The sequence below is a fragment of the Myotis brandtii genome, unplaced genomic scaffold (assembly GCF_000412655.1).
Source record: "Myotis brandtii unplaced genomic scaffold, ASM41265v1 scaffold493, whole genome shotgun sequence".
Classification (NCBI taxonomy): Eukaryota; Metazoa; Chordata; class Mammalia; order Chiroptera; family Vespertilionidae; genus Myotis; species Myotis brandtii.
Window position 1 is genome coordinate 3581508 of NW_005368827.1, and position 10028 is coordinate 3591535.

General features: G+C 37.7%; 1 pseudogene; it reads left to right on the top strand.

The window, feature by feature from the left end:
* Positions 1–7911, top strand: part of LOC102261022 — a 104375-nt pseudogene extending 96464 nt beyond the window's left edge.
* The last annotated feature ends 2117 nt before the right edge of the window (positions 7912–10028 follow it).

Below are 10028 nucleotides of genomic sequence, written 5' to 3' on the forward strand. Positions count from 1 at the left end.
CCCCTGCTGGCCTGGTCACCTCTAATTGCCCCCCTCTGCCAGCCTGGTTACCCCCCAACTGCCCCCCCTGCTGGCTTGTGGCCCCCAATTGCCGCCCTCACCAGTAAATAGCAAGGTCCCTGAAGCCAATGATCACATCCCTCACATCCATTACTATATCTTCAGCTCCTTACACAGTAATGGACACATAGTAGCTACTCCAAAGTGGTGGGGTTTTTTATCTTTATTGTTGAGAGTATTATAGATGTCCACCCACCCCCTTTGTTCCCCTTGTTCCCCATCCTCCTGGTTCTGGCCCCGCACCAGGCCTTCACCAACCTATTGTCTGTGTCCATGGGCAATACATATATGCATATAAGCTATTTGGTTAATCTCTTCCCCCACCTCTGAGATTCACATCTGTTCCATTTTTTTCATGATTTATTTTAATGAATAAATGGACTCAAAGAGCAATTGATGATTGATTGGATGAAAACTATCAATTTAGGTGGTACTAAACCAAAAACACATTTTTTTTCTTTCTTTCACTCTCTTTTCAATGGAGCATAAATATACCTCCATACTACTTGCTTTCTTGTCTACCTGAATAACTTATTGCAAAGAGGGATATGGTGGTTTGGGCCTGATGTGAAATTCTAAATTGCTATATGCAAGAGATAGCCACAGGAGCAGGCAGAAAGCACATTATGGAACTTGCTATGCACTAATGCATAGTGAGGAGGAGAAATTGTAAAATGAGATATAGAGGAAGCAAATCAGTATGGGATTGTGTTCTAGGATGCTTGATAATAAGAAAGTGATGACTAATGCTCTCCAAGGGAGAGCTGGCATTTCCTGGGATTGAAACAGTCAAATTCACAGTAAGAGAGAAAAGTTTCTAAGAGACAAAACTTGCTTTTTTTAAACATCTGAATGCTTTCAAAGTGAAGTGATTAAAACTCAAAACATTTTTCTTGCAAGTTTTGTCTCTGATAACAGTGTTCTACTAGCATGACAACTACCCTACAGTATATTTCAAGAATGGTTATTATTGTTACAATATCTTAAAATCGGACCTGGAAATCATTGGTTCTTGAAACACAGCTAACTTCTGATGCTGACATGTCCTTGCTTTAGAAGAAAACTCTGATTTTGTGCAGGACTGGTGCACCTTTTCATTCTAATGATCGGACACGTGAATCAGGAGTGTGAAGAATGCAGGCAAGTGGTAGAGCTGCAAGTGTCAATTTAAATGAGGACTACAATTTTGATGGTGGAAACAGAAATTGTATCTACACAAGGAGAAGTGAGGGAAGCTCTGTAAAGCTGTAACAAAAGAGGGTGTGACTTTAGAGAAATTTTTAAATTCTCTTCAATATAAAGGTAGCTGAATAGATAAATTTCCCAAGTATGCAGTTTCTCCAGGCAGTTGGCAGCCAGAATGAAGCATCTTGGACAAAAGGTTTGTGGCTGAAGAATTGTCAGATGCAGTGTGGGCTCTGAATTCTTTCAGGGGATCATGAAGCCAACACAAGTCTTCTCAAATTCTACTGGAAACATTAGGGCATGGGAATCACTGAAGAACTCACCAGCTTATCTTCTAGCTTCTGCAGCCATAGCACCCAGTGTTCACATCTGTCCTAGCTTCTGTGATCGTTTTGTTACTCATGTTATTTTCCATGCATCTATCCCATAATACTGTCATCCTCTCAAGCGCAGAAACTGTGAATTGTTTGTTTGGGCCTTTAGCACCTAATACAGTTAGCTATCCCTTAGTAGACCGTTTATGTACTGAATGAATAACTAAATAGATGCAAAAATAAATAAATTCCTATATTGTTGCAGTTGACCAATAGCAATGACTTCCTTTATTTTGCATGCAGGCTTACATCACACCTTGAGAGATACCAAGGGAAAGTGAAACCTTGATTCTGTAATATTTTATTATCTGCTGCCACAACTTTAAAAATGATGATTTAGCAGATGCTGTACTCCTGAAGACAGAGGTAATTTTTAAATACTTTGTCCTGTTTACAATAGGCTAATGTTCAAATATTTGGGGTGCCTATTTTCTTGCATAAAAAACATTTACTGCCCTAGCCTGTTTGGCTCAGTCAATAGAGCATTGGCCTGCAGACTGAAGGGTCCTGGGTTTAATTCCAGTCAAGGGCACTTACCTAGGTTGCAGGCTCTATCCCTGGCCCTGGTCAAGGTGCATGTAGAAGGCAACCAATCGATGTGTCTCTCTCACATCAATGTTTCTCTCTCTCTCCCTCCCTTCCACTCTCTCTAAAAATCAATAAAAAAAAATATCCTTATGTGAAGATATTTCAACAACAACAAAAACATTTACTGGCAAATACATTTCTCAAACTAATGAAATGCTTGTCTAGTCTACTGTGCCTAGTTTAAAAAGTGGAGGATGGTGTGACTTCCGGACAAGAAGCTGAGTGATAACATGCATTAATAAAGGCAAAATGTATGACATATCAATTTAGGTCTCATTGGACGTTCTTTCTGTGCTAATGTTGGCAAATCATGTTCATTTCTGTCAATACACCATCTATTTAGAAGGAGCAAAGATGACATTTTTCTGCTTTTCCTTTAGGATCATAAAACTGCAAACTGTCTCTGCTATAGATATTGACACCATGAGCGAAATCACTCCCTTAAATCCCGAGAGGCCCCCCCTTTGTTTCCAATATGTGGATTATCAGTGATGAGAAGCAAAAAAGAATAAAGTAAAATCAAAAGTACCCTTGAAATGCGTAAGTTCTTTTTGACAGACTAACCACTTCCTTTGATTTTTTGGTGTGATTAATAGCCATAGGAGTTATGTAAAAAAATTAATCCAAAGTATATTTCTATTTGATTCTTTTTTATCTTTCTTTATTTCAAGGAACACAGGAACTTAAAGGATTTTCTCTCAGTGTGTTACTTTGCTCTGTCAGCATCAGCTTGGAAGAACTTACTGTGGAGGCTGGCATATCAAGAAGTATAAAGCACTGGAGTGCTAGATATTGCCTCTGGCACAAAATGTACAGTACTAATAATACCTCATTTATCCTACTACTGCCCGCAGAAAACCTGTAAGTGCTAAGCATAATTCATTTTGTCTGCACTAGCTTACTAATCCTTTTGCATTAGCACTTTCCAAGGTGTCCATTGTTGTTGGCAATTGTCTTCCTGGCAGGGGACACTTCAAGTTCTAGGTGCCAAGGAGTTAAAGTGGTATGGAATTATTAAATCATTGAATTTCCTCTGTGAAGGGATGCCTGGTAAATAAATCTTTTTGTTATGCAAATTTGCCCGTGGGAAGTCTGTCATCATTAAAGATGTAGAAGCAACTTTGCCAAGCCTGTAATGCTTTGTCTTGTTGGAAAATGTTGTATCATACTTAGAAAAGTTTTAGGAAGTGTATTCAAGTACAATTGAAACAGGTTTAAGTGCTATGGGAAGTTACCCGGTGCCACTCCCTTGTTTAGCTTTGCATCAGTGGTTTTGGTGTATGTGGGTTTTTCTTTTTTAAATTTTGGAGTCTTGGAAACATTTATTCAGCTGAAACATTTGGAAGAAGTCCAACGCAGAAATTGCACACTAGGGACTTTTCTCTGCAGCCTGGAGCCCTGCCTGCTTGGCCCTTCTTGTCTTTCATCCACTGCCCCCAGCATACTTCCATCACCCCCTGAGGACTCCTCAGAGTACAATTTAAAAAGCACTCTGCTAGACCGTAACTACTTGAGGGAAAATTGAGTTGAATATCATTGTCAAAAATCACCCTGTAGTGAGCAAGGTAGCAATAACAAATTATTTGTTCACTCATTTAATTAGGTTTACATATGTACAGCAAGCATGTCAAACTCAAAGGGTAACGTGGGCCACATAAAGGTTTAAGTTTATGTGGGCCACAAAAAAAAAAAGCTTCAATTTTCATAGAAACGTAGGTTTATTTCAATAGAGACATGCTGAATACAAAGGGCTGAAATAAATGAGTGAGTGTTAACAAAAAATAATAGAACATTTTAATAAAAATTAATTTTTTCTTGAACATTAACTTACCAGACACTGAATAACCGCACAAATTAATAAGCGTAACACAAGTAAACCTATTTTTCTTGTTCTCCGAAAGCAATGTATTTCCTATTGTGCACACCAAACAAGTCAGTCCAAGACTAATGGTGTGGCAATCGGCTGCTAAAATATTAGCTGCTAGTATTAGTGGGGAGAAATGGTGCACCTGCGTGTAAGGTGCATAAGGGAAATGAATGCAACACGATTATAGTAATCAGCCATTAGCAAATGTTGTTGTTCGTTATTAATAATTATATATAACAGGATATTGTAAAAATTAAGTTACAAAATTTTTATTAAAAAGTTTCTTACATACTGTTATATTGGCTGGGCCGCAAAAGTATTCACTGTGATGCCCTAACCGGTTTGGCTCAGTGGATAGAGTGTCGGCCTGCGGACTCAAGGGTCCCAGGTTCAATTCCAGTCAGGGGCATGTACCTTGGTTGTGGGCACATCCCCAGTAGGGAGTGTGCAGGTGGCAGCTGATCGATGTTTCTAACTCTCTATCCCTCTCCCGTCCTCTCTGTAAAAAAATCAATAAAATATACATTTTTTCTTAAAAAGTATTCACTGTGGGTCATGAGTTTGACATGCTTGATGTACAGTATTTTTTATGCCAGGCATAAACATAATTCCTCCCTTCAAAATGGATTACAGAAAGAAAATAATGTCCAAAAAAAGTGCCTATAGAAGACTCTGCCATTTTTTCTTTCTTTTTTTGTTTTTGAAGCCTTTAGTGTTTTTTCTAGGCTGGGATTCAAGAATCTAGATTATGTGTTACTGGGTGAGTTTCTAATTTCCAAAGAGGGAAATTAGAAAGAATCCAAAGCTCAAGCTCGGACTAAATGGAACAAAGTTGAAAAGTCTCAGGAGAGAACAGAATGGAACATCTATATAATACTGGAAGACAAGGAGTGGAGACGAGACATGAAGCATCCAGGTTCCGGACAGAGTTGAGAACTCTTTTCTCAACTGAACTCTTCTGGAGTTCCTGAGGGGCGGGTGGCAAGAAAAAACCTTCACACATGCAGATACCTGTCACACTAGGGGGCACTCAATGCATATGTATTCTGTGAACAAATAGGCATTTGCTAGTTCAGACATATTGTGCAAAGTACTGAGGGAAGAGAAGAGAAGGAGGTAAGAGAGGGGCAATGTTGAGTTTAGGGAAGTATTTAAGATCACCTAAATTGGTAAACAGAAGTGTGTCATTTAGACAATATGTACCAATGTATGGACAAACCTGGCAAGTAGTTGAGTATTGTTGAAATTCAAAGTAAAAAGAGTAGGAGGAAGAGCATAAAGTACGAAAGGGGGAGCAGCCAGATCATGAAGGGCAGTGCCTCTCAGGTAATCAATTTAGAGATTGCCCCATCATGGGGGGGTGGGGGGGGGCTGAGGGGGAGAGGGTTCATGAAAAAATATTGTGTAGGAGGTTAACAAGATCAGATTTATATGCTAGAATAACATAACAGAGTGAGGGAACACTAATAGTACATTGACAGGTAGAGTGATTATTATAATTATCAAAAAGACATTTCCCAAAGTGTTTTAACTTAAAGCATTCCATGCTTTAAAGTATTACAGATTACTAATATAGTAACAAAATTCTTCATAGCCTTTGTTTTTAAATTGAGGTAACATTAGTTAATAAAACTGTATAAGTTTTATTATAATTCATTAACCATATACATTATAATTCATTATCCATATACACTATAGTGTGCTCAGTAAGCTGGCAGCTAGGTAACTCTTTAATTCACATTTCCTATTGAATCAAAATAAAGTTGCCTGCAGTATCTGGTAACAGAATTAAAAAAAACACTTTATTCTTCCTGGCAACATTACACTAAAGAAATAAATGCAAACTCTGAATGCATACTTTGCATATCAACTATATTTATAATTTACATCTAAGAGCAGTATTATAATGAATGAATAGGGAGGGATTCTGGAAAAGCTGTTCATGATATTCAATCAGCAGAGTAAAAATTTTTCAAGAGGAAGAAATAGAAAAATATGATAAGGCCTTTTAGAAGATTCATTAACACAATTTTTCAGCTTTATTGAGGTACATTGCTGAATAAAATTGTAAGATATTTAAAATGTACAATGTAAAGATTCAAAATATATATACAGTGTGAAAGGATTCCCCGCACAGGGTTAATTAACACATCCATCACCTCACTTGTTTACCTTTTCTCTGTGTGAGAGATATTTAACTTATACTCTCTTAGCAAATTTCAATTACACAATAGTGTTATCATCTACAGTCACCATGTTAAACATTAGATCCTCAAAACTCATTCATCTTGTTATAACTGAAAGTTGTACCCTTTACCAATCTCTCCCTATTCCTCCCATCCCAAACCCCTCACAACCACTTTTCTATTCTGTTTCTATTATCAAGAGTCAATTTTTTTCTTCACTTATAAGTGATACCATGCAGTTATTTCTATTTTCCTCTCTGACTTACTTCACTTAACGTAAAGCCCTCCAGTTTCATCTATGTTGTTAAAAATGGCAGGATTTTCTTCTTTCTCATGACTGAAAAATATTTCATTTTTGTATATATTATATATGTATTCATTTTATATATGAAATTCATTTCATATATATGTATGTATTTATACATGCATTCATTTTTTATCCACTTACTCATCAACAGAAACATAGGATGTTTCCATACCTTGGCTATTGTAAATTATGATGTAATGAACATGAGCATACAAAAATCTCTTCCATTTAATGGTTTTGTTTCATTTGGATCTTTCCCAGAAGTAGGATTACTGAGTCATAAGTGCATAGTTCTATTTTTAATTTTTTGAGGAAACTTCATATTGCAGATCAGTTCACATTAACATCCACAGTGCACAAGGCTTCCCTCTGCTCCACATCCTCACCAGTATTTGTTAGCTCTCGTCCATTTGATAATAGATATTTTATCAGCTGTGAGGGGAATCTCACTGTGGTTTTATAATTAGTGATGATTAGCAACGTTGAGCACGTTATTTTCATGCGGTTGTTGGCCATTTGTATGTCTTCATTAGAAAGATGTTTATTCAGGTCCTTTGCCCATTTTTTTATTTTTTATTTTTTGAAGTTCCTCAGCAGAAGGGTATACTGTTGCTGTCCTGGACGATTCATGGAATAAGCTGATCAGAAAGGTGCTGGCAAGTACATCAGCTGACAGCACTGTGATTCTGTGGGATGTGTCCTTGGGGAAACCAGCAGCTGGCCTTGCTGTGCACACAGACAAGGTTCAGACTCTACAGTTTCATCCATTTGAAGCCTAGACTCCCATTTCTGGGTCATCTGATAAGTCAGTGGCTTTGTATGATTGCCAAAGTCCAGATGAAAGCCTTCGAATGTGGCGATTCAGGGGGCAGATTGAGAGAGTGACTGGGAATCACTTTTCACCTTGTCATTTTTTGGCCAGTACAGATGACGGCTTTGTATATCATTTGGATGCACGTTCAGATGAGCCAATTTTTACACTTAATGCCCACAATGATGAAATCTCTGGTCTTGATCTCAGCAGTCAAATCAAGGATTGTCTTGTGACCACGTCAGCAGATAAATAGGTGAAAATCTGGCATCTACTGGGAGATAGGCCCAGCCTGGTTCCGTGCAGGGACATGAACATGGGAGCTCTCTTTTGTTCTGCCTGTTGCCCTGAATGCCATTTATTTATGCCTTTGGAGGTCAGAAAGAAGGGCTCCGGGTCTGGGATATAAGCACAGTCTCCTCAGTAAATAAAGCATTTGGAAGATGAGAAGGGCTTGTTCTTGGTAATTCAAGCAATTCATTTATGAGTGGCCCTTTGGGAGCAGGAGCTCAGATACACCAATGGAGTCTTGATGAGGCTCATACAATTTCCTGTTTTGTTTACCTTAACTCAGAGTTTTTAAAAGCTGGCCTAACATTTGTTCCATGTAGAGCGACAGAAACAAAATTCATTTCCTACACCAGACTTTCTTCTTCACAGCTGTGGTGGCAGCAAAACAGGGCCGCTCTGCATGATTGCCGTTGAGTGTGTAGTGTACAAACTCCTGTTGCAGGTCTCCTTGGAAAGGGTAATAAAAAAATATTTTTTAAAAATAATTCCTTAAATATGCCATCTGTCACAGGTAATCTAAGCTTGTAAACTAGCTCTAATTTATGTAATTTTTAAAAAGCGGGAAATCCTGCAATGTTAACAGATGGGTCAGCCCAGGTCAGGAAGGGTTATGGTTTGGCCAAGATTGCACAGTAGGCCGCGAACAGAGGCAGGAGCTCCACAGAGTGCACTTTCCAAACCGATTGTTCTCCAGTTAATGTTCATGATTCAACAGTGTTCTCAGTCAGTGCTACTGTAAACAGTGGCCTTAAACAACTTGTTAGACCAGGTGGACTTGACATATACAGCACATTCCATCCAAAAGAACATAATACACATTCTTCTCAAGCACACATGAAAAATTCTACAGGACAGATCATGCTATACCACAAAATGTGTCTTAATAAATTTTTATTTATTCATTTATTTTAGTTTTTCTCTCCCCCACCCCCTTTTCCCTCTGGTAACCACCATGCTGTTTTCTGTGTCTATGAGGTGTTTTTTGTTTTTCTTAATCGCTTCAACTTTTCCATCCAGCGCCCCCCCCCCACCCCGTCCCCAAACCCTTTCCCCTCTGACAGCTGGCAGTCTTAATAACATCTTTTCCAATAGTATGAAACTAGAAATCAACTACAAGAAAACTGGAAAATTCACAACTATGTGGAGATTAAAGATCATATACCAAACAACCAATGGATCAAGAAAGAAATCAAAAGAGAAATTAAAAATAGAGACTAAAAAAACAATAGAAAAGGTCAATGAAATAAGAGCTGTGTTTTTGAAAAGCTAAAATTGACCAATCTTTAGACTCAGAGAACTCAAAAATCAAAGTGATACCACAGAATACAAAGGATCATAAAAGACTACTATGAACAAATTATGTCCCAACAAATTGGATAACCTAGAAGACATGGAAAATTACTAGTTTTTCAAAGAAATAGAAAATCTGAATAGACTGATCAGTACTAGAGAGATTGAATCAGGAATCAAAAAACCTCCCAACAAAAGTCTAAGACCATATGGCTTCACTAGTTAAGTCAACCAAACATTTAAATAATCACTAATACCAATCCTTAAACTCTTCTTTAAAAAAAAAGAAGGAATACTTCCAAACTCATTTTATGAGTCCAGCATTTATTACCCTAAATTATGGCAAAATCAGAAAAGGACACCACAGTAAAGAACATTACAGGCCAATATTCCTGATGAACATAAACATATAAATCCTCAGTGAGCCAGGCTGGTGTGTCTCAGAGGCTGAGCATCAACCTCAGGAGGTCACAGTTTGATTCCCCATCAGAGCACATGCCCAGGTTGCAGGCTCGATCCCCAGAAGTGGGTGTGCAAGAGGCAGAGATCAATTATTCTCATCATTCATGTTTCTATCTCTCCCTCTCCTTTCCTCTCTGAAATCAATAAAAATATATTTAAAAAAAGAAATAAAATCTGTTGACCAAATACAGAGTGGGTCAAAATTAGATTTACTATTGTTTGTATGGAAAATAATACAATAATTAATAAATATTAATACAAGAATGAACTCATGTGTTGCATACTCACAACTGTAAACCTCCTTTTGCCCCACTCAGTGTGCATAGGTTTTTCCTCTGTGCTTTCTATTCTGTTCTATTGTAATATGTATCTGCTTTTCTGCCAATATTTTAATGTGTTGATTACTAAAGTTTGAAATCCAGAAGTATGATGCCTCTAGCATTTTTTTCTTTCTCAAGATTGCTTTGGCTATTCAGGGCCTTCCGTGTTTTTGTTTGTTTTCAACTTAAATTTTAGCATTGTTCTATTTCTCTGAAAAAAATGACATTGGGATTTGGATAAGGATTGCACTTGATCTGTAGATTGCTTTGGGTAGTATGGACATTTA